Source organism: Camelus ferus, chromosome X, assembly GCF_009834535.1.
Source record: "Camelus ferus isolate YT-003-E chromosome X, BCGSAC_Cfer_1.0, whole genome shotgun sequence".
NCBI lineage: Eukaryota > Metazoa > Chordata > Mammalia > Artiodactyla > Camelidae > Camelus > Camelus ferus.
The window spans coordinates 91,031,599-91,044,784 of record NC_045732.1 but is presented as its reverse complement, the minus strand read 5'-3'; the positions used below and the strand labels follow the sequence as shown (position 1 = coordinate 91,044,784).

The 13,186-nt window shown below is 36.0% G+C and overlaps 1 long non-coding RNA gene across 1 annotated transcript; it reads right to left on the bottom strand.

The window, feature by feature from the left end:
* Positions 1-3,084: 3,084 nt before the first annotated feature.
* LOC116662117 lies at positions 3,085-12,935 on the bottom strand. The gene is made up of 3 exons (XR_004318099.1): positions 12,925-12,935; positions 6,812-6,817; positions 3,085-3,156 (listed from the first exon to the last, which is right to left on the bottom strand). It is a non-coding gene; the product is annotated as an uncharacterized LOC116662117 (long non-coding RNA).
* Positions 12,936-13,186: the final 251 nt, after the last annotated feature.

Below are 13,186 nucleotides of genomic sequence, written 5' to 3'. Positions count from 1 at the left end.
TCAGAGAATTGTTGAATGTCAGAGTGGGAAGGGAGTATAGAGATAATTTAATCTAACTCCATCATTTTACAGAGAATAAAACTAATACCCAGGGAAATGACTTTCCAAAGGTGACTCAGGTAGTTGAGAATAGAAGTTCAACTAGAACCATGGCCATGTTTATGATCCTCTGTGTCAAAACAAACAAACAAGCAAGCAAACATATATTCAACTCAGATTTTAAGATATATGTATCCATCCTCCAGATGTGGAAGCATCATTTTTCAAGGAAAAAATGACCCCATTCATCACATCTGAATGTCCTTGCTCTTTTCTGTATGCTTTGCTGCTATTGGCAATTCCCAGGACATTTCCCTTCCCCTGCCTCTGGACAGCCCCCACGAATGAGCAAGTCCTAAACACATTTGCTATGACGTTTGCAAAGCGAGCCACTTAGAGAAAAGGTCAGTGTCAGTGTTCTGTTTCCAAATATGTCCCTTCAAAAAATCAGACATTACAATACTGAATACCAATTGCCTAAACACTCACAAGTCTCCTCTAGAAAAGTCCAAGGCTCCTGAAAAATGGAAAATCCAATGAAAGTTGTGATGTGATTTACCAGACTGAAAAAGGAACAAAAAGGGGACATGAAGAGACACCATTATTCTAGTGGTCTGGGGAATTGTGGTGATGGGTTTGCAAGAGAGTGACATGACTCCTCATTCCTCTGTCTTTATACTCAGCCATTTCTCTAGTGACTTGGAAAGTCAGGCAAGCCCCACAGATGCTCTCTGGTCACTAGAAATAGGGAGTCCAGTCTCCAGGGTGCCTCCAAACAGAGATGTAGAGCCACAAATGAAAGGAGTAATTATTTATAGCTATTTTGCTTTGTACTTCTGATGTTAGTTCTTCCCTGATACCTGTCAGTCAGCTCTGGTCTCTGAATTTCCCACACCACAAAATCATGCTTGCTGTTTCTCTTAGATGCTGCTAAATATAATTAATCATATGGTATACACAAAGACCTTCACAATCATACCCAACCTACTACCTCTAGCCTCACTTTTTACCACTCTTTCCCATACTACAGACAAAACTGGACAATTCTGTTACTGCATGCATCTTGTACTTTGAGATCTCACACTTTTTTCCTCTGTATGTTTACAAATGGTGTTTCAAATTGCTCAAACGCCTCCATCCTCCTTCTCATACTTCAAGACATATTTTAAAAGCCATTTTCTCTTTAAAGTCTTTCATGATCCTTACCTCCACCCCAAATTAATTGTTCTATAAATACTTTCTGTTCTTCTATTAATTCAATCATTAACAAATGATTGAGTACAAAACAATTTGTCAGGCAGGTTGCTAAGAATTGGGAATATAGAGGTAGATAGACATGTTCCCCGTCCTCATAGAATTTATAGGATAATAGAAAAAATATGTAGTTGTACTACCTTTCCTAGAAGAAGTATAGGTGACTATGGGATGTCACTACAAGGATCTAACATAGTCTTGAGAGGTCAGAGAAGGTCTACCTTCAGAAGGAGCATTTAAATTGAGTCCTGAAGTAAAAACATGAGTTAGTCAAATGTAGAGGGTATTCCTGTTCAGACAGAGAATATTAGCATATGAAAAAACAATAAGGCAGGAAGGAATTTGGAACTTTCAAAAACTGAAAGAAGGGCAAAGTGGCACAACATGAGAATTCAGAAGGCCAGACATTATAGGCTACATTGTTAATTCTGGACCATAAACTAAGAGGAACCGGAAGTCGCTGAAAATTACCAGCCTGGGGACCTTTTGGAAGGAACAAAAGTAAATATAGAGACATAATGATGGCTTAGAATAGGGTGATGGAGAGAAGTGGATACATTTGAGAGATATTTAAGATGGGAAATCTACAGAATGCAAATAATGGGATCTTAAGAAATAAAGATGGGATGCATCAAAAATGACAAAAAATGATAATACTATATTTTACTGAGATATGGAATAATGGAGAAGGGCCAAAATTGGTGTCAGCAGTGGGTTGGGTAGATAATGAGTATGGTTTTGAAAATACTGAATTTGAGGTTCTTATGAGATATACAAGTGTATTTAACAAATAGTCAGGTGTATGGTTCTGGGGCTCAGAAGAGAGAGCTAATTAAAGATAAGAAACAGAATCATCAGAATAAACATGGTAACTGAAGCCATGAAAGTGCATAATTTTATTCTAGGGATAAAGTAGAATGGGCAAAAAAAAAAAAAAAAAAAAAAAAAAAAAACCTCTGTGACATTACAACATTCAAATGTTATATGGAAGAGCCATGAAAGGAGATGGAGAAAGAGTGGTCAGAGAGACAGAAGGAAAACTAGGGTATTGAGGGATCTCAACATCCAAGAAAAGAGGGTACATCAAGAAAGAGAGCAATCATCTGAGGTGAATGCTGTTGAGTTGCCAAGAAAAGTGGATTTAGCAACATGGGTGTCATTGTGACCTTATCAAAAGCTATTTCGGTGGAGTTGTGTGAGGCAGAAGACAGATTGGAGTTGGTTGAGGTGAAGAAATGGAGACAGAAATGTAGGCAATTCAAGAACTTTGTGTTTAATGGTAGGAGTGAGATTGTTCAGTAACCGAGGTGGGCTAAGGGATCCAAGGGGGTTTGCTTATCTGTTTGTTTGAATATAGGAAACACTATAGCACATGTAAAAGTCAAGAGAAGAATCCAGTAGAGAAGGATTGGTTGAAGATATAGGAAAGAAGTTAACTGATGGCATAAGTCTCCCAGGAAGGCAAAAGGGGAAGGGACTGGCCTTTAATAAAAGGAAAGATATCTTTCCCTAGTAACGTTAAAAAAGAAGAGGGTAGTTGAAATGTCCATCATCTCTAGGTTTGGAGGTAGATTTGTCTCTACATTAGGGGGTAGAGCTGAATATGAAGTGACGACATTTACTGGGATTCAGGGTAGAGAGAATGATAGGAGTGAAGTTTGAGAAGATAATTTTTAGTCAAGTTCTCAGAATGCCTTTTTTCTAGAGCTCCCCCATGATTGATAAGGAATATTTTAGTGCAGTTGTTAAGAAAAATGGACCAAGCGCAGGAGTTTCTGGTAAGAACTTTGGCTCTACCATCAGCTACTTGTATAACTTTGGGCAAATGTTTGGGTTTAACTGTTTTGTTTTCAGTTTCCTCATCTGTGAAAAGGGGATGATATTTTTACTTACTTCAAAATTTTATTATAAAAATAAATTAACTTAATTATTACATGAGTTAATATACATGAAAGGCTTAGAACAGTGCCTGACAAATAATAAGCACTCTGTTGTGTTGCTTTCATTATTAATGCTCTCCAAATATCACCTGAATCAGTTTGTTATTGGATTACGTGGAGAAGCAAAAGGCAACAATTAGGTATGAAGGAAGGTAGTTTTTCTTCAAAAGGTGATAAGTTGATATTTTAGTTTTCTAACTAGAGTAAAATTACAACAGTGAGATAATATATATAGAAATATATGTGTGTATATGATATATTTATATATATATATATAATATATATATAAATATAATATATGCAAGCCATAGCTCAAGAAATCAGTGAATATCAATATATTCCAGATATATCCCAGTAGGGAGGACTTGGTCTATACAGGGTGGAATTGAGAATAGTTTCTAATGAGTACCCTAGTGGGTTGTGTCCTGAGCCCTAGGGTGATCTCTTTCTAAATTCAGCAGCAGGGACAACACCACCAACTGAGGTTTTCAGTCCTATTTCAGCCTTCTCCTCTATCTTTTTCTATTTTAGGAAGAGAAAATGTTCATATCTGTGCCTAGAAAAAATCACCATTTTTAAGTGGAGAAAGTGGAAGGGTTTCATTCTGAAAAAACTTTGGAAATAGTCACAAATCACCGAGGTAAGTTTCATAGAGGGGAGACCCCACCCAACCCAAATACACAAATGTTTGCTCCAGACGTTCACTGCAAGAGTGTTGTCCAAATTAGTGACTTGAGTATGTAAGAGTCGAAAAGCTGAAGATACTTCTGTGTTTAGTTGTAAAAGATGATGCCAGCTTGGAGAGAGTAGACAAGAACAAGCAGTTAAATGGAACTAGTTTATATGGTGCCTAGAAGGTCAAATCAGAAACCTGGACTGTCAAATTTTCCTAATGCAATGTACATTAGTGAAAAGGCTAGATTACATGTACATAATAATATACCACTTTATTACTCTAGTACATTCGAAATGGCTAAATGTTGCCTAGCAGAGGTCCCACCAGAACTGATCTTGCCTGATTTATAATTAGTACATTTATTTGTTAGTATGCAAATGAGTACTGCTATAGTACTCAGGGAAAATTGTGTTGTTAAGTAAGTGCAACTTTTCTCCATCAATTTTGCTCCAACTATTCATTAGTTCTGCTAATCTCTTTTTTCAGAGTGCAAAGTTAAACAGCAAACCGGCAGAAGTGTATGAATTTATACAATTGCAGTCCAGTTGTGTTAGACTGGGAAGGTGGTGTGAAGACATAGCAGATTTTTTAGTAAGTAGCAAGTGTGTAAAATGGATCTCACAGCAGCATAGATAAAGTGAAAACTGGAATAAGCAAAGATGAAGTAAGCCACCTTGCTCTCATTTGGACATACATAGATATGGCAAAAACACTTTGGCATCAAGATCCAAAGTTCAGCTCCACCACCTAATAACTTTGTGACTTTGGCTGAGCAAGTTCTTATGTGCCTAGAACGTAAGTGATACTCCTAATAAACATGAAACCATAAGCAGTATAGTGGCAATATAGCAGTGGTTAAGCAAGAGGGCTCTGAAGTCAGACTAACTGAGCTCAGAATCAACTCTACTACACTAGCTATGGATCACTTTTATTATTTAATTATTTAACCTCTTTAATTCTTGATTTCTTCATATATAAATGGAACATTTTAGTAGACCTACTTAGCTCACAGAGTTGTTTGTAGTGAGTATTTAATAAGATCATCGATGTAAAGCATTTAGCAGAGTGCATGCAACATAGTAAGCCCTCAGTAAACACTAGCTGTTAAAGTGTTACCTCTACACTTTCTTCATTTTGGCTTATGCCCAATCAACTCCACTATAAATGGTTTTATTAAGTGCACTAAACATTACCTCTGCATTGATTAATTCAGTGGATATCCCTATATGAACTTTCAACAGCATTTATGGCAGATGACTAATTTCTCCTTGTTGAAATGTAAAAACTGGGAAGTTTTCAGGAAGATTTGAGGAAGAGCTAATTACTTAAAGGATAAATTTTAGATCAGGTGCTGGAAGTAAATTGTGGCAATCTGTCTCTGGAACACTAAAACATGATCACTCAAACAATCACATATGTACTGAATACTCAACTTTCCAAAGATAGAGGCTGGGTTAGATGTTCTCTGAAGGTTTCTTATTACCTTTAAAGTCTGTGATTCTTCCAAATTAGTGAATGGTAGCAGCTACTCTTTCTGCAGAAATAGCTAAAATACAGATATAGGCATTTTACATGTGCTCTTGCAATTCTCACAAAAATCCTCTAAAGTGGATATTATCCACATTTTAAAATTGATGAAATAGACTTAGAAAAGCACAGATAACAGTCATGAATATAGAGAGTGGTAAATTCTGAATATTTACTTTTTAATTTATTCACTCATCCCTGTATAAACACAAGCAATATTTATTGAGTGCCTACTATGTGCCAGGTATTGTCTTTAGCACTGCTGTACAGCATTGAACACAGTAGACAAAATTTATGCCCTTGTGGAGCTTGTATTTAGTAAGCAGAAAATATGACCCAAGACTATATGGTTCCAAGGTCTGATTCAGTTCTATAATCTGGTACAATATCATCTGACTGCCTTTTGTGCCATGTTACCATTTTACAGTGAAGTCAAATTTTTCCCTTTTTAGACACAGCAGAACCATGCACCAAGGAAACCAAACTATCTCCGAATTTTTCCTCCTGGGACTCGTGGTGGCATCTGAACAGCAGCAGCTCATCTTTATGCTGTTTCTGTGCATGTATCTGGTTACCATGGTGGGAAACTTATTTATCATCCTGGCTATTATCAATGATGTTCACCTCCACAGCCCCATGTACTTCTTCCTTGCCAATCTATCCTTTACTGACATCTGCTTCACAACCACTACAATCCTCAAAATGTTGGCAGACATCCAAAGCCAGAGCCCAACCATCTCTTTTACAGGATGCCTTACACAAATGTACTTTTTTATGCTGCTGGTAGACCTGGACAATTTCCTCTTGGCAGCCATGGCTTATGACCGGTACATTGCCATCTGTTGCCCATTACACTATGCTGCATTACTGAGTCCCAAGCGTTGTGCCATGTTGGTAGTGACTCCATGGATCATCTCCAATCTTGTCTCAGTACTGCATCTCAGTCTACTGGGCCTCTTGAATTTCTGTGATCAGAGAGAAATCCCACATTTCTTCTGTGACCTGGAACCCATTTTAAGGCTTGCTTGTTCAGACACCCACATCAATGACTTGACAATCCTAGTCTTTGGGGGAGCAGTTATCTTCACCCCATTCGCCTTCATTTTTGTCTCCTATGCCCTTATTGGTTGCACCATACTTAGGATTCCTTCAGCCAAGAGGAAGTGGAAAACATTTTCCACTTGTGGATCCCGTTTCTCAGCTGTGGCTCCATTGTTGGGGTCTATTTTCTCCCCTCTTCTGCCGACTCAGCAGATAGGGATAAGGTGTCTGCCATTATATATACAGTTGTAACTCCCATGATGAACCCCTTCATCTATAGTCTAAGGAACAAGGACATGAAAAGAGCACTGAGGAGACTACTCAGCAGAAAAACCTATTTCTGGAGATGGTGAGCCTTGCCATAAGAGACACCTGTATCAAAGTCTTAGACTTGGATGAGCACATAGAGGATCCAAAGCCTCAGGCTACTGTGCCACCATGGTGGCTTCTTTCTCATGCATTTTCTGACCCCAATCCAGGTCCAAGAGTCTATATCAGGCTTATCTCTTCATAGAAATAATAATAAAAATACAAAAAAAAATTCTTTATTCCACAGTACATCATTTACATACAGAGTTTTCCTTGAATAAGTTCATAGTTGTATAGTTCTCTAATTTTTGGTTTGTGTCTCCTTTCCCCCTCTACCAAACCCAACATACTAGATCATTGATAGGAAGGGAGGAAAGAAGGAAGGAAGGAAGGAATTGATGATAATAGGTCAAAACATCTTATAGATAATATCATTTTGAAGTTCACAACTTCTAAACATGACTTGACTCACACAATAACACTTTGAGAATGATATACTATATCATTCTCATGTACTAAGCAAGAAAAAAGACACACTAATAGAAGAAAAATAAGCTAAGGCAAAAGCAACCATTTCATATATCCTGCTCTGAGCCCTACAGAGGCTCCTCACCAAAGCTAAAGTTCTTCAGCATATAAGATCTTCTACCATCTAGATTCATTTACATTTCCAGAAATAAGAATCATCATTCCCTACCCTTTGCCATTTTTGGAACACCCGACATTCCAACTACACTGAACACTTTAGGTCATTCTTTGGGCAGTACATAGATTTGCATGATTCTTGACTTTGTGCATGTTATAGCCTCTTCTTGGAGTATCTGTTCCATTCTCTCTTCCCACAGATATTTGATACTTTTTAAAGGCTCCATTTTAAGTCTTACATTCTCTGTGAATTATTTTATAATTCCTCCACCTCTTTAGGTAAAATTATTCCCTTATCTCCTTTAAGATCCTATAGCACTTCATTTTTGCTTCTGTACCACTTATCACAATGAAATAATTATCAGAATATTTGTCAATGTTATCCAATATGATGTGAGTCCTTTGCAGGATGTAGGACTACATTTTATTAATCTCTGTAGGTTTCATCTGATATAATGCCTGAAACGGAATAGGTACTCAGTAAGCCAAGTTGAATAAAACAATTGTCATCTCTCAAAACAGAAAATTTAGTTTTAGTTTATCTTCTGCTGACTTGTTGAGTAATACTAGATGAATCAACTAATCTCTCTGAGTCTAGTGTACCACTGATACAGTCCCTGAAAGAGTATACTAACTTTTACTCCTAGCTACTTCCATTGATGATATAGGACATGTCTGAGGTTCAAGTTTTTTGAGATGGAAGGCTGTAAAAGTGCCGTACTGGGTAGGTTTCAAGAATCCAAAATAAATCAAGAGAAGCATTAAGAAAATCAGGTATTAAACATGTATAAGAATATGAGGATTTGAGGTACATAAGGATTTTTATGTGGGTATGAAAGCTAAGACATGACAGCTGGGCTCTTTTGTGCTATATCTGTGTGATATCCTAACATTTGATCATGGAGGAAACTTCAGGCGTTCATGCATCTGACACTGCTAAAACAGTTACACTATCTGGGTTAAATGAACCTAGCTCTTCGTTTCAGGACACCTTCAGGGCTGGGTTTGTGGCTTTGTTGTGGCACCATAATAGTCCAGTCAGAGCACTCAAAGTGTAGTTTTCAGACTTATGCTAATCACAAACTATTTGTTACTAGTCAGCAGATTGAGGTGAGATAAGTTTAGAAATTGAGATGAACATTTAGAAACATAGAGCAATTTCACACTGTTATGAAATTTTTACTTTATTTATTTTCCAAAAGTATCAGTCTACAAAAAAATGGAAATTAATAAAAAAAAGTGCTAGATTCTTCTCTGTCTTCTCCATCTTATCTTCCTTCTCCTCCTTCTTTTTCTTCTCTTTATCCTCCCCTTGCTCTTCCCCCTCCCCTTTTCCTCCTTCTTCTCCTTCTCATTTGTCTTCTTCAACATAAAATCTCAAGCAGGAGTCTGTGTGATGCATACCTTTTTAACCAACACAATCAGGATCTGATATTGGTTAATTTAAAACATCAATTAAAGAAAAGACTTTTTAAGCACACACATCCCCTTAACATTTTATTTTTCAGAATACTCTATTTTGACTTATTCCACAAAAAGATATATTCCTAAGCTAATCTTCTGATGTAGGGACAAGACCCTTTCTTTGACTATGGGTTGACTGTGGTCTGTGTAATCATTCTTGCATGAACCTCACCCTTTTAAAAAATATTGTATCTTTTATTCTTCATAGTAAAAATGGGCCTGCTCATGTTATAAAATTTAGCAAACTAAAAAAGATGAAATAAAAAATCACCACAATCTCACTTTCACAGATAGACACTGTTGATATTTTGGTGTATTTTTTCCTACAAAAACATATGAGTTATATAAAGAATCTGCATAAAAATATATGTAATGTATAAGTTAAAATAGAATTGTAACAGGTGAGGTGATAGATGTGCTTTTTTGGCCATAGATGTACTCTTTTTTATTTGTTTTTATTGAAATGTAGTCAATTTACAGTGTTAGTTTCAGGAGTACAGCAAAGCAATTCAGTCATACATATACATACATACATTTTTTTTTTCAGTTTCTTTTTCATTATGGCTCATAGATGTAGTCTTCTTGATATCAACTTGGCTAAGCCTTATACTTTCAAGTCTTTGTGCGCTGTTTAGCCTTGCAACCTGCCATCACTCCACCCCGTAGAACTTCTGGCTCCCCTACCCTACTCTACTTTTGATCTCTTCAACACATCACCTTTAGCCTATTAAAAACCAGTCTTATTTATTATTTTTATTGTTTATTTCATGTCTCTTTCTCACTTTCTCAGTGTAAGCTCCAAGAAGGCAGACTCTAGTCAGTTTCATTCAATGATGTATCCCAAATCCCTAAAGCAGTGCCAAGCGCAAAGCAGGTGCTACGTAACTCCTTGTGAAAAAATGACACGATTGTGTCTTCCATTTTCATCACTAAAAATTATAAATGTATATAATAAGCAAAAATTTATAATATTCCATTCTATGGCTATATCATGATTTATTTAACCATTCCCCTATTGTAAGTCATTTAGGCTGATTATAATTTTCCATCATGGTAAATAATATATTTTAATTTTTATTAAGGTAACATTGATTTATAACATTATATGTATCATGTGTACATTATATTTCATATTTCTGTATACCCTACAACATGCTCACAACCAAAATTTTGTTTCCATCCATAAGCACACAGCTAATCCCCTGTAGCTATTTCTCTCTCACCTCCCCACTCCTCCCCATCTGGTAACCATTACTATGTTCTCTGTATCTGTTTGTTTTTGTTTGGTTTGGTTTGTTCATTTATTTTCTGTTTGTTTATTAGCTTTTTATAATCCACATATGCATGAAATCATACAGTATTTGTCTTTCTTCATCTAATTCATTTCATTTAGCATAATACCATCCATGTCCATCCATGTTGTTGCAAAAGGCATGATTTCATCTTTCTTTATGCTGAGTAGTAGTCCACTGTGTATATAAATCACATCTCCTTTATCCATTCATCCATCAGTGGACACAGGTTGTTTTCACATCTTGGCTATTTCTTTTCAAATTAGTGTTTTCATATTCTTTACATAAATAACCAGAAGTGGGATACCTGAGTCAAATAGTAATTCTATTCTTAATTTGTTTGCGAAATCTTTATACTATCTTCCATAATGATTGCACCAGTTTGCATTCCCACCAACAGTGTATGAGGATTCCTTTTTTCCCACATCGTCACCTATACTTATTTCTAGTCTTTTTGATAATAGCCGTTCTGACAGATGTGAAGTGATATCTTATTGTAGTTTTGATTTGCAATTCCCTAGTAATTAGTGATGTTGAGCATCTTATCATGTGTCTGTTGGCCATCTATATGTCTTCTTTGAAAAAATGTCTGTTCAGCTACTCTGCACATTTTTTAACCAGGTTGTTTGTTTTTTGTTGTTGTTGAGTTGTATGAGTTCCTTGCATACTTTGTATATTCACCCCTTATTGGATATATCATTTGAAAATATCTTCTCACACTCAGTAGGTTGTCTTTTTGTTTTATTTTATTTACTGTGCAGAAGTTTTTTAGTTTGATGTAACTCCCATTTGGTTTTTGCTTTTTTAACCCCACCTTTCATTCATCATCTTTGACTTCCAGTTTCAGTTACTTTAAATTGAAACAAGAACTTAAAGACACTTGCAAAGCAAGCTAAGTGCATAATCCTTCTTGAATAGCTTTTAGTTTAATTCAACAACAATATTTTTAGTGATTTGCCTTTATTTAATCTTTTCAATGAATGTAACTTAGTTTTTGCAGAAACAACCTTCTTTTGCCTTCATATTGTGTTGGTTCATATACTTTTATTAAATTTAACTAAAGTTATACTAAATTATGCTAAATTAAATAAAATATATATAAAATTATAAAAATAAGTACAACTTGTTTATAATACAAACATATTTTGGAAAAACACAACTTACTCTTTTAAGACAGAATTGGTGGGAAAGTATCATAACTGTGTGGGTAGTTATAGAGTGGGCAGTATAGAGAGTAGTTTAGTCGTTATTAGTATTCATCAGGGCATGGCCATTGACCAGAATGTTTTGCACAGAGAATGGAGAGTGTGTTTAATCTAAAGAGTCATGTCTTAAGGCCAGAAGAGCCCAAAGTAGATAGTGTTTAGCCTAAGATGCCTTTACACTCCGAGCCAGCAAAGAATGAAATGCCTACTGGATGTTATGGTGGAGGAGAGATTTTTTTAGTAATTTAGTATAATTTTAGAGAGTATATCAATGGACACAGAATCAAATAGATCTGGCTTTGAGTCTCAGCTCTTTTCAATTCTTAGCTGAATGATAATGGGTAAGTCACTTTACTTACTTAGTCCTCAAATTTCTTCATGTGAAAAATGCAGTTAATAATACTATCTTTGTGATTTGTCCCAAGGATCACATAGAATACTGGATATAAAGTGCCTGGCACATGATACATACTTAGTAAATGTGAATACCCTCTCTTGCTTCCCTCCTTACATGTTAGACCCTGAATGTCCACAAGAACATTAACTCTCTCCCAAGTCATCTGGAACTTTGCCTGAAAGATAAGAGGGACTTAAAAAGCTTTTCAAAAGAAGGAAAGAAGATAACTTGAAAATAAAAAATAGATATGGAAGAAAGAGAACTGTGGTGTGAAGAATCAGAGGAAAGGCTTAGTTCAAAGTAATATAATTATGTATATTCAGAAACATTCAGAAAAATAAATTTCTTAAGCATTTTCTTGTGTACTTACTCAGACTGGCTTTGAACCTTATAGAAGAGTCTTTTCAGGAAATCCATCACTTCAATTTTTCCTAGGCAATATATAATGGAGTTTAACAAAAGAATTATCACCATGTAGAAAATTGATATAGCCTGGCCCTGATCCAAAAAATAGTTGCAAGAATGTCAAGTGCATATAAACATAATGGCCCCATGGAAGAGAGTGACAGCAACCAAATGTGAAGATAAAGTGGAAGATGCTTTGTATTTGATTTCAGCTAAAAGTATCCTCCAGAGAGTGGCAACAATAAACATGTAGAAGACAAGTATCATCTGAGTGAAGCCCCCAGTGAAAAAAAACCAAGTAATTCATTATGCAGGTGTCTGAGTTGGAGAGTATCAAGAGTGGAGAAATGTCACAAAATAAGCTGCTGATGATTTGGGGTCATCGAACTCAAATTTTAAAGTTGGACTTCCTAAAATCACCGTATGATAACTCTATCCACTTAACAAGCAGCTACTAGTTGGGTGTAACAAACCTGGGACATGGTGATAGGATAGAGCAGGGGATATCTGATTGTGATGTAAGGTTCCTAGGTCAGGGAGGTTAGGAGATAGCACTTAGCTCTCAAAAAGAGCAAAAATATCAGCATTTGTATCACATAACAGGAAAAGGAAATGCTCCTTTTCTGCCAAAAATGTCACCAGCACCTTGGAGACTATGGCAGGGGGCAAACAGAAATCTGTGAAGGATAAACCTTAGAGGAAGGAATATATGATAATTTGGAAATTGGACTAACGTTAATAAGGATCAGCAAGCCAAGGTTTCATACTAAAGGGCATGTATATACTGAGAGAAGTACACCAAAGGGGAACACTTAGAATTGTGACCTCATGTGATTATAGGTAAAATAAATTCTGTCACCAAATTTTGTCAGCAAGCTGTCACTCTTTTGTACATTCCTGGTCACAACTGCTCATCTTATTAGCTCAACATAATAATATTCCATTGGTAAGAATATCAATAGTTAGAATTTCTGTTCACACACACACACACA